This window comes from Protopterus annectens, chromosome 3.part0 (genome assembly GCF_019279795.1).
Source record: "Protopterus annectens isolate FY-2018-M chromosome 3.part0, PAN1.0, whole genome shotgun sequence".
NCBI lineage: Eukaryota > Metazoa > Chordata > Ceratodontiformes > Protopteridae > Protopterus > Protopterus annectens.
Window position 1 is genome coordinate 1,231,721,941 of NC_056731.1, and position 14,875 is coordinate 1,231,736,815.

A 14,875-nucleotide genomic window follows, 5' to 3' on the forward strand; every position below is an offset into this window, starting at 1 on the left:
AATGTTATTTTCATGTGATTTGTAGTGTGTGATGTGATGCACATTTTAGATGTTATGAAATGCGATGATATGAGTTTTAGATGTTATGGTTTTGATGTTATGATTTTAGATGTTTTGAAGGAGAACTATATATATATATATATATATATATATATATATATATATATAGATATAGATATAGATATATATATATATAGATATAGATATATATATTCACTTTATAATGCCGAATTTCATAAAGATTGGATTTCACATGGCCGAGACCATATGATCGAACTTTCGAAAACTCGACATCATAAAATAAATCCAAACAAAACTAAGAAAAACTTTTCACTTTATATATATATATATATATATATATATATATATATATATATATATATATATTTATACATAAGTTCACAGGTAGTTTCATAGGTAGGTACTAGACTATTGGCCCTAGGGCCTATACAAACCCAGCCAAAAAGGTACCCTGGCTTTTGCCACCGAAGAAAATTATTTTCCTGTGCCACTGTCGAGCAGAGCCACAGGAGTGATCCCCGGGGTGAATTTCCTATTTCCCAACCAATCATCAAGATTTTTCTTGAAGAGTGCTAATGAGGAGCTTTGTTTGATATAGTTTATTCCAGAGTATGGGAAGTCACTGGGACAGGAATCTATCCCTCCGGCATGTTCTGTTTATTGTGGTGACAAGGTTTAGGTCCCTAGAGCGTGTAGCTCGGAGGGATTGGGATTTCTTTTAGTGGAGCATGTCCAACAGCTCTGGGTTTGACATAGCTTTGTATGTTAGGCAGAGATCACCTCTGAGTAGGCGATATACGACGGAGTAAAGCTGGAGTTTTTCGAGATGGTCTGCGTAGGGCATCTGTTTGAGACCAGTAATCCTTTTTGTGAGGTATTTCTGCGGCCTTTCCTGTTGTTGTAGATGTCTTGTGAGGTATATACCAAAAGGGGCATTGCACTCTATAATGGGTCCAATGAGTGCTGAGTAGAGGGGAACAATGACCTTTCTGGATGAGAAACCTTTTGTGATGAGGTGTGCCATGTAGAAGGATTTCCTGACTACTGTGGCAATGTGATTATCAAAGGAGAAACTACTGTCCACCTGTGTCCCAAGGTTTCTTAACATACTTTCGGTGTTAAGTATACTACCGCCTATGTTGTAGTTCATGGGTACAGAGTTTTTACCAAAGGGGATGACAATGCACTTTTTGGAATTGAGCTTGAGGCCATGGCTTTGACACCAGGCATCTGTCTCAGTGATGCCCTTTTGTAGGATGTCCACATTGTTAGGAGTTTTGATTAGGGCTCCTAGTTTGCAGAAAGACCTTCTGTGTCAGCCTGTACTTCAGAGAAGTAGATACCAAACAGGAGAGGACCCAGGACTGAACCCTGTGGCACTCCACTTGTCACTGGTCTGAAGTCAAATTTGGAGTCTGCTACTTTCACAGTGTGGGTTCTGTCAGTGAGCCAGTTGGCAACCCATCTTGTGACATAGGGATTTATACCTAGTTTAGTGAGTTTATCTATAATTCCAGAGTGGGGGATGGTGTCGAAAGCCTTGACAAGATCTAGATAGGCTGTGTGAACCACCTTACCCTCGTCTAAGGCTTTGGTGACTGCTTCAAAGAAGTATATCAGGTTTAGGAGACATGATCTGCCTTTTACAAACCCGAACTGGGTGGGGTCCAGAGTTTGGAGATTACCAATGTCTTTGTTTATAAGTTCCATGATGATATGTTCCATGGCCTTGCAGACCAGGCTCGTCAGGCTAATGGGGCTCTAGTTCCCGAGGTCTGTAGTGGGTCCCCCCTTCTGGAGTGGGATAACCATCACTGTGCGCCATTCAGTGGCCACAAAGCCTGAGGTGAGGCTATGATTGAACATGGTACGTAGGTGGGGTGCCAGTTCATTCTGTAGTTCGTGTAGAATGCAGATTTGGATGTTGTCTGGTCCCATGGATGCTGTGTTCTTGGCTTTGGAGAGTGTGGCTTTTACCTGTGCAGCCATGATTACAGGAACTTTACATTCTTCTGGTATAGAAATCGGCTCTTTAGGGTGGGTGAGAGGGGGGTAAAGTTAGCACTGAACCTATCTGCCAGGATGTTGGCAATATCAGTTTGGTCTGTATATTTAGTGCCATTGTGCTGTAACTCAGAGAAGATCTGAGTGTTGCCATTGAGATTCTTGACATAGCTATAGAATGCTATGTCGATAATAGAATATATACATGCTAATAGAATATAAACACACACACACACACACACACACACACATATATATATATATATATATATATATATATATATGTGTGTGTGTGTGTGTGTGTGTGTGTGTGTGTGTGTGTGTGTGTGTGTGTCTATGACAGATGATTAAGTTTGCAGAAAGTTGAAATTTATATACTTGAGACCATATGATCGAGTTTCAGAAAACTCAAACATCAAAAAAGTCCACAAAAAACACAAAAAAATCTACCTTTTTTATGTTTTTATTTATTATTTGTTTTTATTTATTACATTTGATTACCAGGTATTATCCGACTGGGCACATAGTCCGTTTTCAGCGGAGACCCAGTGAGAAAAGCTCCAGCACTAAGTTACATAGATACATAATATTAACGTTTGCGATATTGAACATATCAAGCTCCCCTGCACCTACCACACCTGCTGCATGTTATATATTCCAACTCCAAGATCGTACCACAGTGAGGAAAATGGTAAATTTCTGAATCTGCACTGTACCATGATCTCCATTCAAAAGCTTAAAGTTTTCAAAAAAAAAAACTCGATCATATGGTCTTCACCAGATGAATGTTGAATTTCTTAAAAATCAACTAATAGACAGACACACACACACACACACACACACACACACACACACACACACACACACACACACACACACAGACACACACAGACACACACACACACACACACACACACACACACACACACACACACACACACACACAGACTGAAACGATGAAGCATGTATTGAATAGATAATACTACATACCCAAGGTATCGTGGGGCATGAGATAAAGGGGTGAATACCTTATACTTATTTATTTATTTATTTATTTATTTATTTATTGACATTTGGTTACTGGTAAATGTCAACTGTTTAGAAGTCCATTTTCAATGGTGGCCTGAGAAAAATAGCTCCAAATTATTACAAAACAGTTTAAAAACAATAATTTTACAATCTTCAAAAATAAAACAACATCTGCAGTTTAAATAATTATATCAAATTAGACATAATATAAAAACTGATTAAGAATCAATACAAGGTGTATGCCAATCATTTAGTATTTAGAGACTTTTTAGACAGTTTGTAGAGAAATTAAAGGTAAGCTAATATAATATAAATAGGAACTGCAATACGAAGTGAGGGGAAAAACAGGCTTATAGTAAATTCAGAGTGAAAGCAAAGGAAGAGAGTTAGATAGCAGTAAGGAAGTAAGTGAAGAAGGGAGACTAAGGAGGTATAATGGATGAAAAGGTCCTTTTTCACATTTATGATATAATTTATCCTGGTTTATCCCTCTGGAGCAAAAATAGGTCTTCAGAGTACAAAATCCATATGTGTTTTTATTTATGAAACTCATTGGTTTTGCAGTCAATTTGTTGGAGGACTTTTTAGGTCTGCATTGATGACAAACAGATTGTTTTTTTTTCTGTCCCCACTTCTTAAGAAAAATGTAATTAAGATTCAATAAATAACATACTGTCCACTTTCAGATAGTACTCATGACTATGAGAGACAGTAATTGACCAAATATTTTGTGTTGTTTGCCTTGAGATAAGTTGGAAAACTGAAATGTGTTTACAGTGTACAAGAACCGTTTCAATGTGTATATAATCAACTGCTCAGTCTAAGAGGCATCACAAATCCTGTATAAGACTGTAGTAAAGACATGTTTCTGGATTATAGAGAGTTGCTTACATGCTCAGGAAGCTGATATTCAGATTGTTTCAGACACATTGCTAATTATGAATGCCCCATGAGGAAGACAGGGGACTAAAAGGATTAGGGCTAAATAGAAGCTTTAGGCAGTTGAAAGTGTAGGTGTCATTAACAAGCAGTAACAGTTAACAGTAGATCCAACAAAATGAGTAACTATGTAAAAACTTATGTGAAGCAGGACAGGTGATTAAAGGGAACCATTGCTCGTTGCTCATGGTTGAGAAAGCAGTGTCAGCTATGCCAAAAGTTAAGTTTTTTTTTTATTACTATAAAAAAACAGGGTGCTTTAATAGAGGACTTATGAGAGGTTCAAATTTTATAGACGTTATTGGGAAGGTATAGTCTCCATAACTGTTTGGTATCTCATCAGTGCTAGAAGTATTTCAAAAATGACTGCTCAAGTAACTGAATATATTAAAGGAGTTGTAAACATAATTGATGATCTGTTAATGTGGAGCTGGATGCAAGATTTAAAAGAACAATGACTGGTACACCTACTGAGCAGACTGAGCTAATATAATTTTAAATCAAATAAGATGAAGTCAGAAATAAGAATGACAAGTCTGATGTATATTGTTCATACTTTGATATCTCAAGGACAGAAGAAGGGATCAGAGAAAGTCAGAGCAATAATGCAGATGGTAAAGGCAGAAGTCAAACAGGCATAATGAGGCTTTCTGGGAACAACTGAGGAACATGCAATGGTTTACTATGAATGTCTGAAATAACTGCAGGTGCAGTCTTCAAAATGATGGGACTATGATCCTAAATTTTTGCAATATACTCTAAGACCAAAGTCGCAGTATTTGGTTAGATCCCCCCCCCCCCCAACCATTGTGAGGTGCAATAAAACTTGACTCTGATGGTCTAGTTAACAAGAGTGTGTGCTCACAAAGTGCAAAAATAATTTACTCCTGTTAATGTTAGTCTTTGAATTCACTGATTAAAGTGGAAATTGTTCACCTTAGACAGTATTTATTTGTTACTGGAATTTATAACATGTGCTCACTTGTGATTTGCAGCATTCAAAGAAACATGTTACAAGTTATAGCCTGAACAAGAAATGTTTTGAAATTGTCAAGAAAATAAAAGCAGAAACAGATGCATTAAAAAAGCTAGTTGCTTTGCTATGAGATGCAAGAGAGATTGGTATAAAAATTAGAATATTAAAATGCTGATAGGTGCAGTATGCACATTTGAGAAATTCCATAAATATATTTATGGGAAAAAAGTACAAGCAGAGGCAGTTTATAATTTTTCACAAAAATATATTTAGAATATCATTATACAAAACACATCTGATATTACAAAGGATGCTATATAATCTGCTCAGTATAATATGAGTCTGGAGTACAGAATAGCAAAGGAGACACATATAGTGGATATGCTGGGAAAAAACATATTTAGTAGAACTGAATACAAATTTGCTTGGAGAACTACAGTTTTATTGGCTGGTACTGCAGTTATCAATGATTAAAAAAAGAAAAAAGAATTAAAGAGATGTACAGATGTATACATAGAATTACAGTTTCTGAAAGGAGACACATTGAGAGGGTGGCCAGAGCAAAACAAAGCAAAACTCATCTGTATGAAAAGAAATATAATCTTGCATTTCATTCATTCAGGAAGGAGAGAACAGCTGAGGAAGCAAACTTACCCAAACACTTCATGTTCAAATGATCACTACTGTAGCAACCTTAGCTGTATAGGATATAACAGCCAGATAGTTTCCAAAGCTTTAGGGCACCCCCCCATGCAATAAACATTAGTCATCTTGAGGTGAGGCGAGGTGACAAAAAAGCAGGTTTGGGCATCAAGCCCTCCAGACCTTTCATGTCAGTGGAGTGAGGAAGCTTAAGTCCTGAGAGGTTATTGTTGAAAAAGAAAAAAATAATGTCCACACTCTGGCATAAAAAAATGAAAAAAATATCAAGGAGAATTCAGGGAGGGAGCAGCTACTACGACAGTGAAAAATAGTCTGCTTTGACAAAGGTTGTCTCTTCTTACCTTCACAAAAATGAACAACTGATCAGAAGATTTAAATGATTTTGTTCTGTGAAGATAGTACCTGAGGTGTCTGTGTACATCCAAGGTATGAAGTATCCTTTCTCCCTCATTTTTGGGTTCTGGATAGAAAACAGGAAGATAGATTGGCTTAAGAGAAACTTGAATACCACTTTAGGGATAGAATAGGGATTAGAGCAACTCATTGTTTGGAGAAGAGGCAAAACATGTCTAAATGAGGAATTCCCCACAGATGGATCAAATCTTGGAAGACCCCCAATTCAGTTTCCATTTGTGAGGGTCTGCCCTGGTCCTGCTCTGCTCTGCCTGTAGACCATACAATTTTACTCTGATAGAATGAAGGATACCTGTTCAGTGGGATTGCACTGTGAAGCTCTATCCCATGCTAACATGGCCAGTCTAAAAACAGGGTAAGGTTTGATTCCCCCATGCTTGTTTATGTACTAAATCACTGTAGTATTGTCTGTAAACACCTGAAGATGTCCCATGGACCACAGATGATTGAGTGAATGAGTTCAGAACTTTTATTATGGCTACCATCTCTTTTATGTTTATGTGTTTTGAACTGTTTTTGTCCCAAACACCATGTTCTCTTATGCCCTTTCACACTGCTCCCCAGACAAATTCTGAGGTTTCTCTTGTGACAGACTAGTTTAGAGCAGGAAGGGAGAATGAGAAACCTGGATACTGAGAAATGTAATTTCCCTTTTTGCAAATCCCATTACCATTGTATCTTTCTCATGTAGAGTCATGTAAGTGGTATCATGACAATCATGAATATCATGAAACCCAGAAACCTTGCTGAGCAGAAGTCTGAGTGAAGACGTCATGGATTAGATCTAAATATAGATATATATATATTTTTTTAGTGGAAGAAAACTGTTTCTACTGAGGTATCTAGTGGGCACCCCAGAAACACAATCTTGTTAAGACAGAGTCAGAAAAGACTTTTGAATGATCTGTTGGATTCCCAGCCTGTGTAAGAGACAGACAGACAGACAGAGAGAGAGAGAGAGAGAGAAAGGGAGTCATGATATTTCGAAAAAAGAAACTGCAAAGATAAGCAAATTGTCTAAGTATGGAAAAATGTGGATAGCCTGCAGCCTGCAGTGAGCCATCAAAGGAAAAAGACATTTGTGATCATTTTGGAGCAGTGGATAGAGAGTGTAAGGCAATGAACTGATAATGTGATCCAGACTAAGAAAACCTTAAGAAATGCCTTAAATCTGGGTGAATAGAACTGTGGCGATATGCATCTTCTAAATGTAAGGTTACTAGAAAACGCAAAAGAGGCAGGAGGAGGAGTAACAGGCTGTGAAGTGAAAGCATTTTGAACTTGGGTTCTATCACAAACTGGTTTAAGAAAGAAAGATCCATGTGTGGCTTCCAAAGAGTTTCTTTCTTTGGCAATAAAAAGCATTCTTGAGTAAAATCCTTGCCCTAACTACAGAGGAGGAAAAGCTTCATTAATCCTTGAGACATCATGTAATGTAAAATAGGAGGGAAGAGAAGAGAAGAGTCTGATATGCCAGATGTGAAATCCACAGAAAGGGAGGAAGTTCCTCACACTGTCATCTGTAGCCTAGATGGATCATACTCAGGACTGATTTGTCTAAAACAATGTTACCAAATTTGAGAAATGGAGATTCAGACTTTCTTCAAGAGTTAAGGGTCTGTCAGGATGGGAGAACAAGGCCCTTCCTGTAGTCATTCTGACTTATATGATTGTCCTTTGTTTTTGGGGAAGATCCTGCTTTCTTTATGGAGCCTCGTTACCTTGGCTTTATAATAGTCTGCTTAACAGCATTCTATTGAGACTGATTATTTTGTTATTGCCAAAGTCTCCCTTAGAGAATTTACAGAAGAAGGGTAAAAATCTGAGAGATTCCATGAATAATCTTTCCTCTGTTATCACACTTTTGATAATCCTTGCAGAAGGTTCAAGAATGAAATTTCTAACCATTTTTGTTATCTTATGGAAGGTTCTAAGAATGCTTCCAGGCAAAGCCTCCCTAAAAGTGTTCCTGTGGCAGCAGCCCTGGTAGTAATATCTACAGAGTCAGAAATGCATCTTAAATAATGAGCGGTGACTTGAGAAATAGAAGAAGCTGAACTAAACAATGCACATTTTGCCTCATAAGAGCAAAATGCTGCCTAATCATTTCTCATACTTTCAAAAAACTTTAACATATAAGTCTGGCAATTTAGGATTCTAAAAATCAAAGAATCAGAAACATGCACTTTTCCCTGAAAACTTTCAAAGTCTTTCCTGTCCGAATAAAAAGAGGATTAGAATTAATAAAATAAAAAGAGAAGAATTAGAATTAACAAACTGTTAAACAGTTAGATTTAATAAAGCTCTATCTATTGGCTCAGGTCTAGGACTGGTGTATGAAAATCTGAAGACTGAGGAACATCATACAATCTGCCTGTTTTCTTAGAAGCAGCAGGCTGTTATTTTCCATAGGCACAGGCATAGGCACAGGCTGTGACAAAAACATGTGCAAAGGGTGATAAAACTGGTGGGATAGGAGAGGAAACATTTGTTCACCCTAGAAGTAGCCTCAGAGGAAGAGAATCCATCATTGGGAGAATAAGATACTATACTGTCCTCAGAATTTGAATCAGAAATCTGAAGAAAAAAAAATACATTTGTCCCTTCACAATACACTACAGGTTCTAATTCTTGAATCACATCAGGGAAAACGGAATCAATTTTTTCTTGTACCAAAAATGACATTACAGAAAAAGTTATGAACCTGTAAAAGACTCTGAGCCTAAACCAATAAATTCCTCTTGTCCAGAGTAACCGACACAGGAGAAGATAAATATTTAGTTTTCTGTCTGTAGCAGGCCCAGTATTGCAGGCAACAGCTTCCCAGGGATCGGCACAGCATTCTGTCTAAGCAGTGTCACATTCCTTGCCCCTGCTCCCTACACAGTGAGAGGACACTAATAGCTGCAGAGAACATGGGTAAACCTCAGTCTATGATGGCTGTATGGACTACACCAGAAGGATCTGAAGAAAGAGATGAGTGGTTTGAGGAATCACTTTTGGCCACAACAGGGTCACTCACCTGCATCTGAGGAAAATTACCTGCCTGTTGTGATGGCAGTGGCTGCTTAACAATCTTTCTCTGTTTGTGGCTAAATAAGGTTCAACCAAGGGATCAGTACTTTGTTCCATGGTCAAGTCAAAGATTATGCTTGTTTCCCAGGGAAGCTTAGCAGCAATAGTCTGTAAAACAGGAAAGGAGGAAGAAAACTTTATTCAAGAAAAAAATCACAGAAAAAAAACACTCTTATGGCACTCTTAACACTTTCCTCTGCTCCAGTAATAAAATAAACAAATTTTTTTGCAGAAAAATTAGTTTTAAACATTTAACAACTATTCACCATAAAAGGAAAATGTGTGCTCCCATTTAAAATGCATAAAAGTCACAAGACAGACAACAAGAATACTTCTTGTATCTTAAAAGTGCTTGTTTTTTTTTTTTTAGAAAAAAAATGTGTTTGCACAACTAAAAAAAATGTAATGTGGAAGATTTTTACTTGAAGGGAATCTATCTGCTCAGCAATGGCACAGGATTAGATGACTGTCAATTCTCAAAAGCCTGCAGTGGAGTATTTTTCTCAGTGGCAGGAAAGCTCTAAAGGGCTTGGCAACCAAGCCTGACTTTTTAGTCAGCTCAGCTCAAGCTGATGATTTGGGAGTGTCGAAGGTGCCATGAAGCTTTTGAAGCTGGCTGGCTGTTATATCCTATATGGGTATAACACATATAGCTATGTCTACTGCAGCAGTGATGATAATGATGAACATCTGAGTGGCATCTAAGGACTGCTGTTCAGTGTTGACAAGAGTGTAAAGTCTTATCAGATTCAAAAACAGATGTTTGAGAGATTGTGTATGTCACATCAAGGAATGGTTAAATTCAGGACGGCGGAAGAGATGTAATGTATTCACCTGGCATGTCAGAAAGGACAGAAATGCATGACTGTAATGTGCGCAATCATGGCATAGTAATGATCCACCAAAACAGCCAGTAGTTTATTTAGTATCAGGTCAATCTTGGAATAAAGTAGGTAGAGACTTATTTAATTTTAAATGGGCCATGAAGTTTCTGTGATAAATATTAATAATGCCCACACAATAATATCTGTATTAGCAGGATGATGATGCACAGCTGGTATTGTCATATTAGACAAAGTTCCACAATACAAAGAAAAGGTTAATAAGTTTCAACAAAACTGAGAGATTAAAAACATAGCTATAAGTCAACTTCGCAAGCAACAAGTGGCAGTGAGATATAATCATTCCGACAGTGAAGAATAGAATAAAAAACATCACTGGCAGTAGCTATGGGGATTGTAATATTGCAGTTTGAAATACAGGAATACTTCACTGCAGAGACTCAGTATCCCATTATTGAATTGCTTAATGTGATTTATCACACGTTTTTAAATGTTGTGATTTTGTTTTATATGTGTTGCAATAGTCATATCGCTTACCATAGAAGTAACTGTTATGTGTGTTTTCTTTGGTGGTATTCTTTACTTCAACATTAAACTGTCACAACAGAACTTCTTTTGGCATTCTGATGCTTATTGTTTTTTTAAACTCAGTCACATAGAATAATGTCATATTAGGTAACAGTGCTAGAGAAGAGGTAGAAATATTGAAGTGTGTTAGGCGTTATTCAGAGACTTGTAGTTTCACCTGTGACAGGATAAAAACAATGCAAATGCAGTCATATTCAGTTTTAATCTAATCAAGATTGTACTGTGTCTTTACTATTTTACTATTTACTACTTTACACAACAGCATCTTTCAATGAGTTACCGTTAAGATTGTGCAATGGTTAAATAGGTTCTGTGTGTTGAACTGCCAGTCACCTCATGCATGTAGTAGTTTATATTTTTTAAAAACAAATGTCATTAAGGTGTGCTTTGTTTCTGTGGAAATACTCATTTATATATTTTCAGGTACCTAAGCCAAGATAATGACATTCGTTGTGCTGTGCATACCTCTCAACTGTCCACAACACTGCAGAATGCCCCTGACTAGTTCTTCTGTCACACATGTATAACTTGAACACAGTACCACTGCATCCTTCATACATGACTCCTCTATGCACATCACAAACTATCTCCATGATCTACTCTCAACACTATCTTCATTCCACCCTCTCTCTATCACTCTCCAAATACTTTAAAGAGTAAGCCTTTTCTTCCCTAGTAAACTGCACTACATAACTGTCCTTCAGTTTCTTACTACATTTGAATCAGAAATTTTAAAAAGTACATATTACACACACAAGAATTTACATAATGTATCAAATTTCTTTCCCTCACGAAAAAGTAACTCTGCATATGTGTGTGTGTGTGTGTGTGTGTGTGTGTGTGTGTGTGTGTGTGTGTGTGTGTGTGTGTGTGTGCACATGTGTGACTACATGTGCATGTACAAATGTGTGAGCCATAGCGTCTGTGAGTATCACTACAATGCTCATTTCTAATATCATATCCATAGCTAATATTCTAAGAGAGCTATACCATTTACTAGTTTCTCCCCTACATACCAAACAAAAACAGTTTACCCAGACACATACTGCTGCCACTCAAAACATTACCAAGAACAGTGCACTTAAGTGTGACCAGAAAATGAAAGCAATATATTCACAATTATAAAAAAATATATATCATTTAGTAATCAGCAGCACAAGAAATGTATTATGTCATAGCAGAACCCATATTATTTGTGATTTCCCAAATGGCTTTCACACCAGTATGGAGGAACAAACACAGCTTCATCAATATCAATATCTCTGTCTTCTGAACTTCTTGCTCAGCTCAAATAAGGGCCATTCTTTTAAGGATTTAGAACTCTAGCATCCGAAGTTAAACAAACAACATGGACATCATTGTTGTAGCTAGAAACAAAACACCCCATTCCTTAGAATCATTTCACACATTGCACTAACAGCCTTAACAGCCATAGTGGAATGGCTTATATGACATCAAAGGTCAGAGAACATGCCACAGATAAATGCATGGGGACAGAACATCATAGAATAAAAAAAAAATAACAGAAAAGAGGAGAAAATTATTGCAAATCATGAAAAGATTATGGTAAAATGACAAAAGGATATATTGTAGCCATGAAGCAACCATGAATATAAGAATAGCAGCAAAGCACTTTAAAGTGAGAAATGTTAAAGAATAAGATGATTCATAGACTCATTGGTGATTACTATGTTAATGATACATCAGGTCATTTTAAGCTAGCTATGCTTTCCATAGGTCAGAATTAACCTCTGTATCATGTGCCTGTAAAGTAAACACATTAATTATTATATCAACCCCCAATATTTGTCAACTTCTTTATTGGTTCTTCCGAATCAGGACAAAGTCAAAGAAATACTGCAAACAATCAACAAAGATAGAAATGTTAATATGATGGAAAATTTATAACATTATGTGCAAAGTGAGAGAGTATATTACTGCATGATTACCTCATAAATATAGTTTTTGTGTGTGTGTGTGTGTGTGTGTGTGTGTGTGTGTGTGTGTATATACATATACATATATGGGTCTACTTTTACTTACAGAATGGTCATTTGTTTGAAACCAAGATTGCTGATTCCACTTCAGCAAAACTCCGGTTAAGCGAAATCACAGACTACTGAACAGCTTTCTCTGGGAAACAAACCACTTGGCCACCACGGAAAATACATCAACGAAAAGAAATTAAACCCACCCGACTGGGAGGCTTCGCCTCCCCCCCATACCCCTCATAACTAAAATAGCAGCTCTGAGATTGCACTACAATGGGGAAAAGGGCACTACAATGGGGAAAAGGGCAAAGTTCATCATGGCAACAAGTGAACATTCAGTAACTAGGAGTAGACCCATATATATATTTATTTACATATATATATATATATATATATATATATATATATATATATATATATATACTGTATACACACACACACACACACACACACACACACACACACACACACACACACACACACACACACACATATAGTTCTCTAAAACAGGATCATGTAGTATATGTAAGTATCTATTTTAGAATAAAAGCTAATATTACTGTGGAGTGCATGTCACGTGAAACCTTACTGGAATTACTGGATGCAAAAAAATACCTTAGCTCTATGAGTTAATGTAAAGCCTTGCTGGCAATGGATAACCTGCCTTACTTAACATGGTCTGATTCATGATGATGACGTTTTAAAGGAAGAGGCATTCCGTGAATTCAGAGAGCAAGCAAATACTACTTCCTTATTTGTTTACAGTTTGGAGTGGCAAGGACATGAAGTATTTGGCAAGTCTGATGGTGTGAAGTCTGATCAGATTACATATTGTTTATATTAAATGTACTGTTTATGTCAAACTCGTCTTCATTATGCATTTCTGCATCTCTGCCATGAAATAAACCTAACACTTAAAATTATACTCTCAGATGATATTCATCGTGGTATTTAACAAGCAGAGAAGGCATGCTTGCCGAAACACATATAATTATTTTGTAATTATTAGTTCACACTGTTGAACTCTTCTTCTTTTTTTTTACTTCCTCACAGCTTACCATCAGCTTCTCCTGGTGTCTCTCTGTGTTCACTGGGGATACTGAACTCTCCCACCTCCCCTGGATTTGCTGTATCATACCACTCAACTGTCCCTGATTTTGCCTCATATTTTGCCCTATCCCTTGTATGTTTTAACTATTTTCTAAAATAATCATTGTGGATTATAGTAAACCAGTAATACCAGACCTTAACATGTCACACTTCCTATTGTTTAAAAAAATGTATGTTGACAACACAGCTGTTGTTCTGTTAACTTTTTAATAAATTAGTGTAATATTTATAAATTGTCTTTCTGTCTGTTAAATTTCAAAATTGAATTAAAGTCATAGTTAGAAATTGTGCTTAAATCTGAGCCTTTGTCCTGCCATTATTTTTGGACATATCCCTAATTCTTAGGTAAAGACATTAATATCTATGTAAGCAAACTTTGGGTAGTATGACAGTAAGAGGAGACTGACGTGTCTTGAAGCAAAGCCTTACTGTTATTCACAGAGTACTTTCACCTATTGCTCCCCACCCCTGCACCCAGCTGGACACTTTGCCCATTCTCTGGAAGAACAATGCTGTTGTTTCCACAGTCTACACCAGGGAAATGAAACCACATAAGTGTGCCCCAAAGTATGCACTCTTCCCTCCTCCTCTCAGGACAAACATATCCATCCTTCCCCCTGTGCTGTCAAGCACCTAAGCCAGTATTCAAACCAAATGCAAACAAACACATTCACACCTTCAGTTTTTCAGGCTTTTCCACAGAAAGTTGTATTTAACTTTCCTTAGTGTGTATGGAAAAGGAGGAACCCACATTTCTGACAGTTCTTTCAGTTTCATTTCTCCTTCTGAGTTCATCCAACTGTGCTTACTGAAGAAATAGTATAAAAACTACAACTTCAGTTTTGATCTGGGAATATGCTTTTGTCAAGAGACACCTTCTAAATATGTAGATTTCTAGAACTGAAGTGTCAGTGTCTACACAACACTAAATCCTATAGGGAATACAATACCTTTTATGTGAAATAAAGCCTTGTCAAGCTGCAGAGAATATAAAATCAAATACCTTGCATAAAAGAAAGAGAAATGACCTATAACAGAACACCACCTTTCAACCTTGCTGTTAATTACAGTACAGCACAGTCGTGCAGCAGTAGTGTTGTTGCCTTACAGCATGAGGTTCTCTGGTTCGATTCTCTACTGGCAGGGCCTTCTGTGCAGAGTCTGCATATCCTCCCTGCATTCGTGTGGGGTTCCAGTTTCCTCCCGTGTTATAAAGACATGTG